Below are 9066 nucleotides of genomic sequence, written 5' to 3'. Positions count from 1 at the left end.
TAGGGGAAATATGTTATTATTCTTAATTGATGGTTACACCACATGACATCTTTAAAAATCAATCAATTTAAACGGTAACACTTTACAATAAGGTTTCATTTATTAATATTTGTTAAAGGATTAGTTCACTTTAAAATGAAAATTACCCTAAGCTTTACTTACCCTCAAGGTGTATATGACTTTCTTCTTTCTGATGAACACAATCGGAGGTATATTATTAAATATCCTGACGCATCTAAGCTTTATAATGGCAGTAAATGGGACCAACGAGTTTAAAGCTCAAGAAAGTGCATCCATCCATCATAAACATACTCCACATGGCTCTGGGGGTAAATAAAGGCCTTCTGAAGTGAAGTGAAGCGATGCGTTTGTGTAAGAAAAATATACATATTTAACAAGTTATAATGTAAAATATCTAGCTTCCGCCAGACCGCCTTCAACTTACGAAAAAAACGTAACTGACGTCGTGTCAGTTACACTTTTTTTCAAAAGTTAAATATGGAAGGCGTAGGACATAGTGTATGCATTTTGAATTGCGAGAGGCGTTACACTTCATTAACCCCCCAGAGCCGTGTGGAGTACATTTATAATGGATGGATGCACTTTCCTCAACTTCATACTCGTTGGTTCCGTTCACTGCCATTATAAAGCTTGGATGTGTCAGGGTATTTACACTGTGTTTCAAATTATCATGCAAGTTACATATCAGAAGGATTTCAGTACAATAAACATTCAGATTTTACTTGTTCAAAGAAAGTGTTTGTTTGTTTTATTTTCCATATTTTTTTAGATAACTGGTATCAATCTCAGACAGGTTTGTTGAGTAGTTTGCCAGGTCTACTTAGGTAAATGGAAACCCTATTTAAAGAGGTTGTTCCACATTATTAAGCAAGTCACAGTTCTCATGCAATAAGGGGAAGAAGAAAGATCTTACTGAAGATGAAAAGCATGAAATGGTGCAATGTTGTGGTGAATGGAGATTATCGAACTATCATAAGATTTGTGAGTACATTTACATCACAAGACGAGAACTCGGTCAGATAAAGGCTTATTAATGAAAGTTTCTGTCAAAAAAAATTAATTGTATTAAAAGGACAGCTATAAAAAAGCCAGTGTTGAGCAGCAAATGGGTATTTAAAGCTGCTGGTGTCTCTGGAGTCTCAAGAAGCTCTCCATGCAGGCTGGCAGTTGTGCATAAAGTTGCATTTCAGCCACTCCTAACCAAAACCCATGAAGAGAAACATTTACAGTGGGTGTAGAAATACATGAAGACTCATTTTTAAATAGATTTGTTCACTGACTAATGCCGTACTACAATGGATGGTCTAGATGGATGGATTTCTGGATTGTTGGTGAGTGGCCACCACATTCCAACAAGACTGCGACTTCAGCAGGGAGCTGGCGGGTGATGATTTGGGCTGGAATATTGGGAAGTGAGATGGAAGGTCCCTTTAGGGTCTCTGATGGTGTCAAAATGACTTCTGCAGGATATATGGAGTTTATAACTGACCATTTTCTGCTATGGTATAAAAAGTAGGATTTCTTGTGAAATAAAAAGATTTTCATTAAGGACAACGCACTATCCCATGCTGCAAAAAAACACCACAGCAATAAAACTGTTTGAAAATGTATTTCTACACCCACTGTAAATGTTTCTCTTTGAGCTTTGGTTAGGAGTGGCTGAAATGCAACTTTATGCACAACTGCCAGCCTGCATGGAGAACTTCTTGAGATTCCAAAGACACCAGCAGCTTTAAATACCTGTTTGCTGCTCAACATTGGCCTTTTTATAGTCCTTTTAATACAATCTTTTTTGACAGAAACTTTCCTTAATAAGCCTTTATCTGATCAAGTTCTCTTGTGCTGTAAATCACTCACAAATCTTATGATAGTTCAATAATCTCCATTCACTTTTCACACAATATTAGTTGTTTTCATGTCTTTTGCATAACATTGCACCATTTCATGCTTTTCATCCTCAGTAAGATCTTTCTTCTTCCCCTTATTGCATGAGAACTGTGACTTGCTTAATAATGTGGAACAACCTCTTTAAATAGGGTTTCCATTTACCTAAGTAGACCTGGCAAACTACTCAACAAACCTGTCTGAGATTGATACCAGGTATCTAAAAAGATATGGAAAATAAAACAAACAAACACTTTCTTTGAACAAGTAAAATCTGAATGTTTATTGTACTGAAATACTTCTGATATGTAACACAGTGTATTAATATAACTCCAATTGTGTTAATCAGAAAGAAGAAAGTCATATACACCTAGGATGACTTGAGGGTGAATAAAGCTTGATTAATTATTTGATTGATGCATTGATCCATATGGATGTATCATTACACCCCTAGTAAATAAACACACAGAAACCACCCAGAACACCCAAACAATTGCATAGGAACATGCAAAAAACACTTAAGACGTGTCCCAATTTGTGTACTTATGCTCTACTATTATATGTCGATTGTAGTATAATTAGCGCAAGTACACTGTAAAAAAGAATTGTTGGTTTAACTTAAAAAAAGTAAGTTACCTGGTTGTCTTAAAATTTTGAGTTCATTGAAATTAAAATTTTGAGTTAATACAATGAAGGCGATTGATTTAATCAACAGAAACTCAAAATATTACGTTATCTGAACCTCATTAATTATTTACGTTCATTTAACAAAAGAAAAAATGCTGGTATAACAAATCATGAAAATAATTTTCACACTGAAAATTCAAAAATGAAAAACTGCACTTTAAATACCCGGATGATGCACTTAATTAACCGAAAAAACAAAGTGTGGAATGTTGGACACTTAATGCACTTATCTGTCACGGTTTTAATTACATAAAGGAGAGGGAGAGTCAGATTCTGATGTTGAATGACAAGAGTACATAGTGCATACTATGTACATAGTGCGTCATTTGTGAACACTTTAGCATAACAGCAGAAATTCAGAAAATGTAAAAATTTTATTTTAAAAGTCTATATGTACTTCGATCTTACTCAGGCCAAATCCTGTGTCCCCTATCAGATTCAGTGTCCAGTGTCTTCAGTCTCTAAAGTGTATGGAACAAAATGAAACCTGTAAAGTTTCTGATTGGGTAGAATACGTAATATGGTGTGTGTGGATCCTTTCACAAGTGAGCAAATACGCTGGCAAGGTTTACAGTGTCACTAACATTTCCACGGTGTGTGACCGTGTGCCTTTCAAACACCATCTGAGGTGGCATCACGTGCAAACACACAGCAAACAACAACCAAAGTGTTCCGACGGAGCGTCTCCCATTTCACCTGACACACATGAGCCATGGAAACATGACGTCAGATCACTGGTGCACAATGAACTGCGCATGCAGGCACAAATTTGTGTGCATGTGGGACTTTCATACCTTTATGAGTCACCTTTAATGTAGTTTTCAATCAACTATGTGCAATTTTAGAGCTCTTTGAAGATGTTTTGAGAGAAATCCATACATGTATGTCTGGTTAAATTACTAGAGCTAGCTGAATACGCTAAATGAGTTTTAAAATATTTGTTGATCTGTTTAACTAATGCATGTCAATGTTAATTTCTATCCTAACTGCTCGGAGAGAAAATTACGCCAACAGCAGGGCACCTGCAACGCCACGCCTTTAAGGTGCATGTGTGCAAAGCATGCTGGGCAAAATATTTTGCAGAGTGGCGTTGCCCCTTGGGGGTTTGATGTTAGAGTTGCACACTCTGCCTTTCAATCAGTTTTGCCATAATAATAACAATCTTTGTCACTCTTTCTTGAGGCCAACTGTGTAAAATAAGCACTGATATTATTAACATTTTATTTTAAATGTTTTCATAGAAATCCATCTTGGCTTTTGTAATGCATAAATGATGCAGCTGTGTATGTGTGCATGTTTTGAGGCACAGTTTGCTCTATGTGGGTGTTTCTGTGATGGACTCAAAGGATGATGTCTTTGGACTGAAAGACAGCAGATTTCACACGTACGCTCATAAACATGAGTACACACTTGCACTGAATATGTAATTACTGTGTTGGAATGGGTAATTGTAACGAACTGAGTGAAAAAAATATTATTTTCAAGGCATCTTTTAATAAAACCAGAATTTAAATTTGCATTAGAAGCGTACCTCCATACACAAATGCACATTAAAAACAATTAAACATTTAAAAACTGCTCACCAAGGCTGCATCAAAAATACAGTAAAAACAGTAATATTGTGAAATATTATTCCAATATTCTTTTAAAAATATTTTATATTTTAATATATTTTTAAATGTAATTTATTCCTGTGAAGACTCCATTCTTCAGTGTCACATGATCCTTCAGAAATCATTCTAATATGACATTTCTTATAATTATCAATGTTGAAACAGTTGTGCTGCTTATTTTATTTTATTTTTTCAGAAAGTTATTGGAAATAGATTGTAAAAGTCTTTACTGTCACTTTTGATTCATTTAATGCATTGTTGATGAATAAAAGTATTAATTTCTTTCAAAAAATCTGTAGTGCACTGCATTTATAGTATCTAATGCATATATCTCATTTACATAAGCAGCAGAAGTATTAAATCAGTGGATCTCAACTAGCTTTAATTAAAAACTCATGTGGTGACCCAACACAGTATCAAAATAGATTATCATACAAAGGTAAATAACATTTTTGGGTTGCGACCCACCATTTGAGAACCACTGGTTTACACCAGTAAGAGGGGATTCTGGGTTGAGATGCACTTTCTCATGTTCAAGAAAAAGCCCCATAACAGGACTCTCTTCCTGTTGTGTTGCCATGGCATTTTGCAAAAAAGGATGAATTAGAGTGTTCCAAGAGGGCGTAAATAATAAATAAATAATTGATTGGCAAATGGCTTGATCAGCCCTCGGGCTGTACGGTGTACCCACTGCACAGTATAAATAACTCATCATGCCAATTATGGCATACAAACATGCGCACACACACACACATCGAAGCTCAGGTCAGGTATACTGTAAATACACCTGAGCTTAAATCATACAACATAATCCACATGACAACCCATGCGAACCGTGTTAAGAGGACTGCTTATTGTTTACAGGGTGAAATGATGCTGTTATTGACCGTCGAGCCATTCTTGAGGAAAGTAATGAGAGAAAACTATCCAGTCAAGTCAGATTATTACAGGACACTGGATGCTTTTGCATTTGCCTACTGTGCAAAATCGTCACGACCCTGTAAAAATCAAAACAGAAAATGGAAACATGATAGGATGGCACTTATATACACAAATAAGTTTGATTTACTAAAAAGAATACGCAGACTTATCACTTATCATAGACTTTTCAGATTCACCTGAAATAAAAACAAACCATTTCACATATTTCACAGCTTTTGCAAAAATCTTAAACAGAACACTTGTTCACACACGAAAAGAGTATATATTCAATATATCTGTAACATGTATGTTCTGTTTTGGTTTAGTTTCATTGTGTTTTGGTTCTGTTTTCCCTGTTCTGGTTTGCCTGTGTTCCCTAGTTAGTTTCCTTGGTTGTTAATTAATTCCACACACCTGTTCCTGTTCACTTTTGGCCCGTTTCCACCGAGCGGTATGGTTCAGTTCAGTACAGTACAAATCAGGAAGGTAAACCCTGATCCAGCTTGCGTTTCCACCACCAACAGTACCCTTACTTGATAGGCGTGGTGTATGCCGGAAAGTAGCGATCGACGTCATTCTCATGTGAAGAAGAAAGTGACAGTAAACAAGAATGGAGGACATACAGCAGCTTTGTTTGAGCAAAGGCTGAAGTCTGAAAGGAAAACCAGACGAAAAATACACATTGTGTTGCAAAGGTATTGTGTTGTCATTCCCCTTGTGGCATGCGCAAGAGACGATTCTCTGTCAACCAATCAACGTTCTGCAGTGAGTGTAGCTCCACCCTTTTGGTACTGGTACTATTGTGCTAGGTACCCCAACAGAAGGGTCCCAAAAACGTGGTACGGTACGGTTCAGTATTTTGGTACCATTCACAACTTCTCGAGCCATTTAATCACTCCTACACTGTAAAAAAAGAATTGTTGGTTAAACTTAAAAAAGCAAGTAACCTGGTTGCCTTAAAATTTTGAGTTCATTGAAATTAAAAATTTGAGTTATTACAATAAAGGCAATTGGTTTAATCAACAGAAACTCAAAATATTATGTTATCTGAACCACATTTATTATCTAAGTTGATTTGACAAAAGAAAAAAATGTTGTGATTACAAATCATGAAAATATTTTTTACAGTGTAGTCAGTATTTAAGCCCTCGGTTCTTTCAGTTGCCTTGTCTGGTATTGTCAATGTTAAAAGTAGTTGTATACATTTACTCCTACGATCTCCTAAGTTTTCCATTGTGGATTTAATAAATACTATTACTACTAGTACTATACTATATTTGTTTTTTACTCCTTTCATTGTGCACTCTCTACAACAACCAATCGTGACATTATCTTTAATTTTTTTATTTATTTTTTATTTTTTACCCCATTTTTTACCCCGTTTTTAGCATAAACTTTCCTATATCATGTTATATTTATGCTTAAACATATTTGGGTAAGAAAAGAAATGTTAATAATGTAAAAAATTAATAAAAAAAAAAGTAAATAACTTAAAATTTTAATTCAAAATATATTCTCAGAAGATATAATTTTTACTGGAAAAAGAAGACAAAAATAATGATTACAAAATTATTTTTTTTCCAGTGCAAACCAAAATAATGATCATCTGACAGCGATGGGGGGAGTAATGTGAGGTGACATCGCAGTGACATGTCGACTGTCAGAGCTGTTTGATTGACACTTACCAACCGGCCACAGCTTGACATACTAGGTTTGAAGGCCAAAGGTGACAAAAAAAGACTGCGGGCAATATTTCTTTTCTCTCTCTTTGTATAGGTGCTAACTGCTTTCTCACTGACATTAAACAAATTTGACAGTAGATTTGCTTCAGCACGAAGGAAGTCAAAGGGGTGTTATATTTTGGAAAACACCTTGAGGTTAATTTCACTATGCTGTGCTAAAACCACAAGAAGTCACTGCACACGACAGGGTGTTCAATAGTGACAATATATTTCAATGATTTTTTTTGGCATATATAAAAATAATTAACAAAAACGGGTTTAGAGTTTATAAGTTCAAGTGTTATTTTAGTATTATTTATATACTATTACAGTATTTATTAATTCAATTAGTTTTATTTTTATATTTCTAATCTTCATTTTAGTTTAAGTTTGAATCATTTTGTTATGTGCTTTTGTCATTAAGTTTATTTCTATTTATTTACATTTTTTTGTTTGTTTTTTATAGCAATTTTAGTACTTTAACTTTATGTCAGTTAGCAACATTTCTAATTTTTTTTAGGATTTTCATCTAATATTTATATTTTATTTCGATTAATAAAAAACAATTTGTAATAGTTTTAGTTAATGGCATTTTACTGTATTTAACTTCAGATATTAATGGATGTTTGGACAAAATTGAGCCATGCTGCTCATTTCAGAGCAAATTCATTAATATTGTACAAAGGAAAATTCTTAAGTATCGATATTCATATACAGTATAGTCAAAAGATATATACTCATGTCTTGATTTTCGTGCATTTACGAATGTTATGTATGTATATGTATGTATGTATATAATATATATAAATAGAATAATATATATACAGTATACACACATACAGTCAAACCAAAAATTATTCAGACATTTTTGATATATTTTTACTAGTGGGTGCAGGACACTATAGTTCATTTATGTAAGTGAGGATAACAAAATAAAGTGGACTACCAGTAAAATTTATAAAAATTTGGAACCAAAAATTATTTAGACACTTTGACCTGACGATGTTTTGCTTAAGTGTTATCTGACATAATTAATTAATATTAATTTTTCCTGACACAGTTTAACTCTGAGATCTTGTCATATTTTATTACCATTTTTTTAAACTATAGTGAATAAACTGTATTAATAAATGAAATGTTCAGAAGTCTGAATAAATTTTGGTTTATATACATACATTCATACATAACATTCCTAAATGCACAAACATCAATGAGTAAGATACTTCCGACTAAACATACTGTGGTTTTTACTCAATCATATTTATAGTCCTTTCTGAATAAATTCTGGGTGCGTTGGAGCTTGGCTGATTCCCTGGCAGACATGAGAGTTTGTCTGATAGCTTGGCTATACATAGACCACAGCAACTCGCCTCATGATGTTAGATTTGTATTCCACTCTATTTATCAACGTAACACTTAATACTTCAAGTAGGACTTTAAGTGAACCGTATAGTTCATCAGAACCTTTAGTAAATGTCATCAAGTGTTCTGTGGGCAAATAAAACCCCCGGTCAGCTTTTGGGTTTGTGCACTCATGTGGCTTTGGCACTTATGCTAACGTAGGAGGTTGATTTGGAGTCTGTTGAAAACTTGAATAGCACCCATATAAATATATGATTAAGTGCCAGTTTGATTGTGTGTGGTGGCAACTGCTTTGGCAGAGATGAGAAAACCATTAAGCAGATTCTCCTACCGCACAGTGGAAGGGTCAAACAGAGGTTCAGAGATGCAACATTCGGCGGCACTTATCACTGCCATCTTGATTTGTTATTCCAAATGAGCATCTTTGGTGCCAGCTCAAGTGGCTTACAACTCGACAAGAGCATCAAAAAACGATCAACAGAAAAGCAGCCTAAAGAGTTTGAAATACTGATGGCTGATAGCTGTACATGAATACAAACTTTACTCTCTAGACTGTCAGAGGTGCAAATGAAAGAAAACATGGATTATTTAGCTTTTTCAATGTGACATTTATTTGAAGACGGTAAATTGGTGCCACAATCAACAGCATTTTTAATAGACCTGATATTCGAGAATGAGTTAAAGCTTTCTTGTTGGGTTAAGCATCTTGTAATGCTAAGGTCATGTATTCGAATTTAGGGTGGAATATATGTGCTGATAAAATGCATTCCTGGAATGCACTTACAGCCAAACCAAAAATTATTCAGACACTAGATATATATATATATATCTATATATCTATTTTTTTTTTTTTACTA

Source organism: Ctenopharyngodon idella, chromosome 4 (genome assembly GCF_019924925.1).
Source record: "Ctenopharyngodon idella isolate HZGC_01 chromosome 4, HZGC01, whole genome shotgun sequence".
In the NCBI taxonomy this organism is placed as follows: Eukaryota; Metazoa; Chordata; class Actinopteri; order Cypriniformes; family Xenocyprididae; genus Ctenopharyngodon; species Ctenopharyngodon idella.
This window is presented reverse-complemented; position numbering follows the sequence as displayed.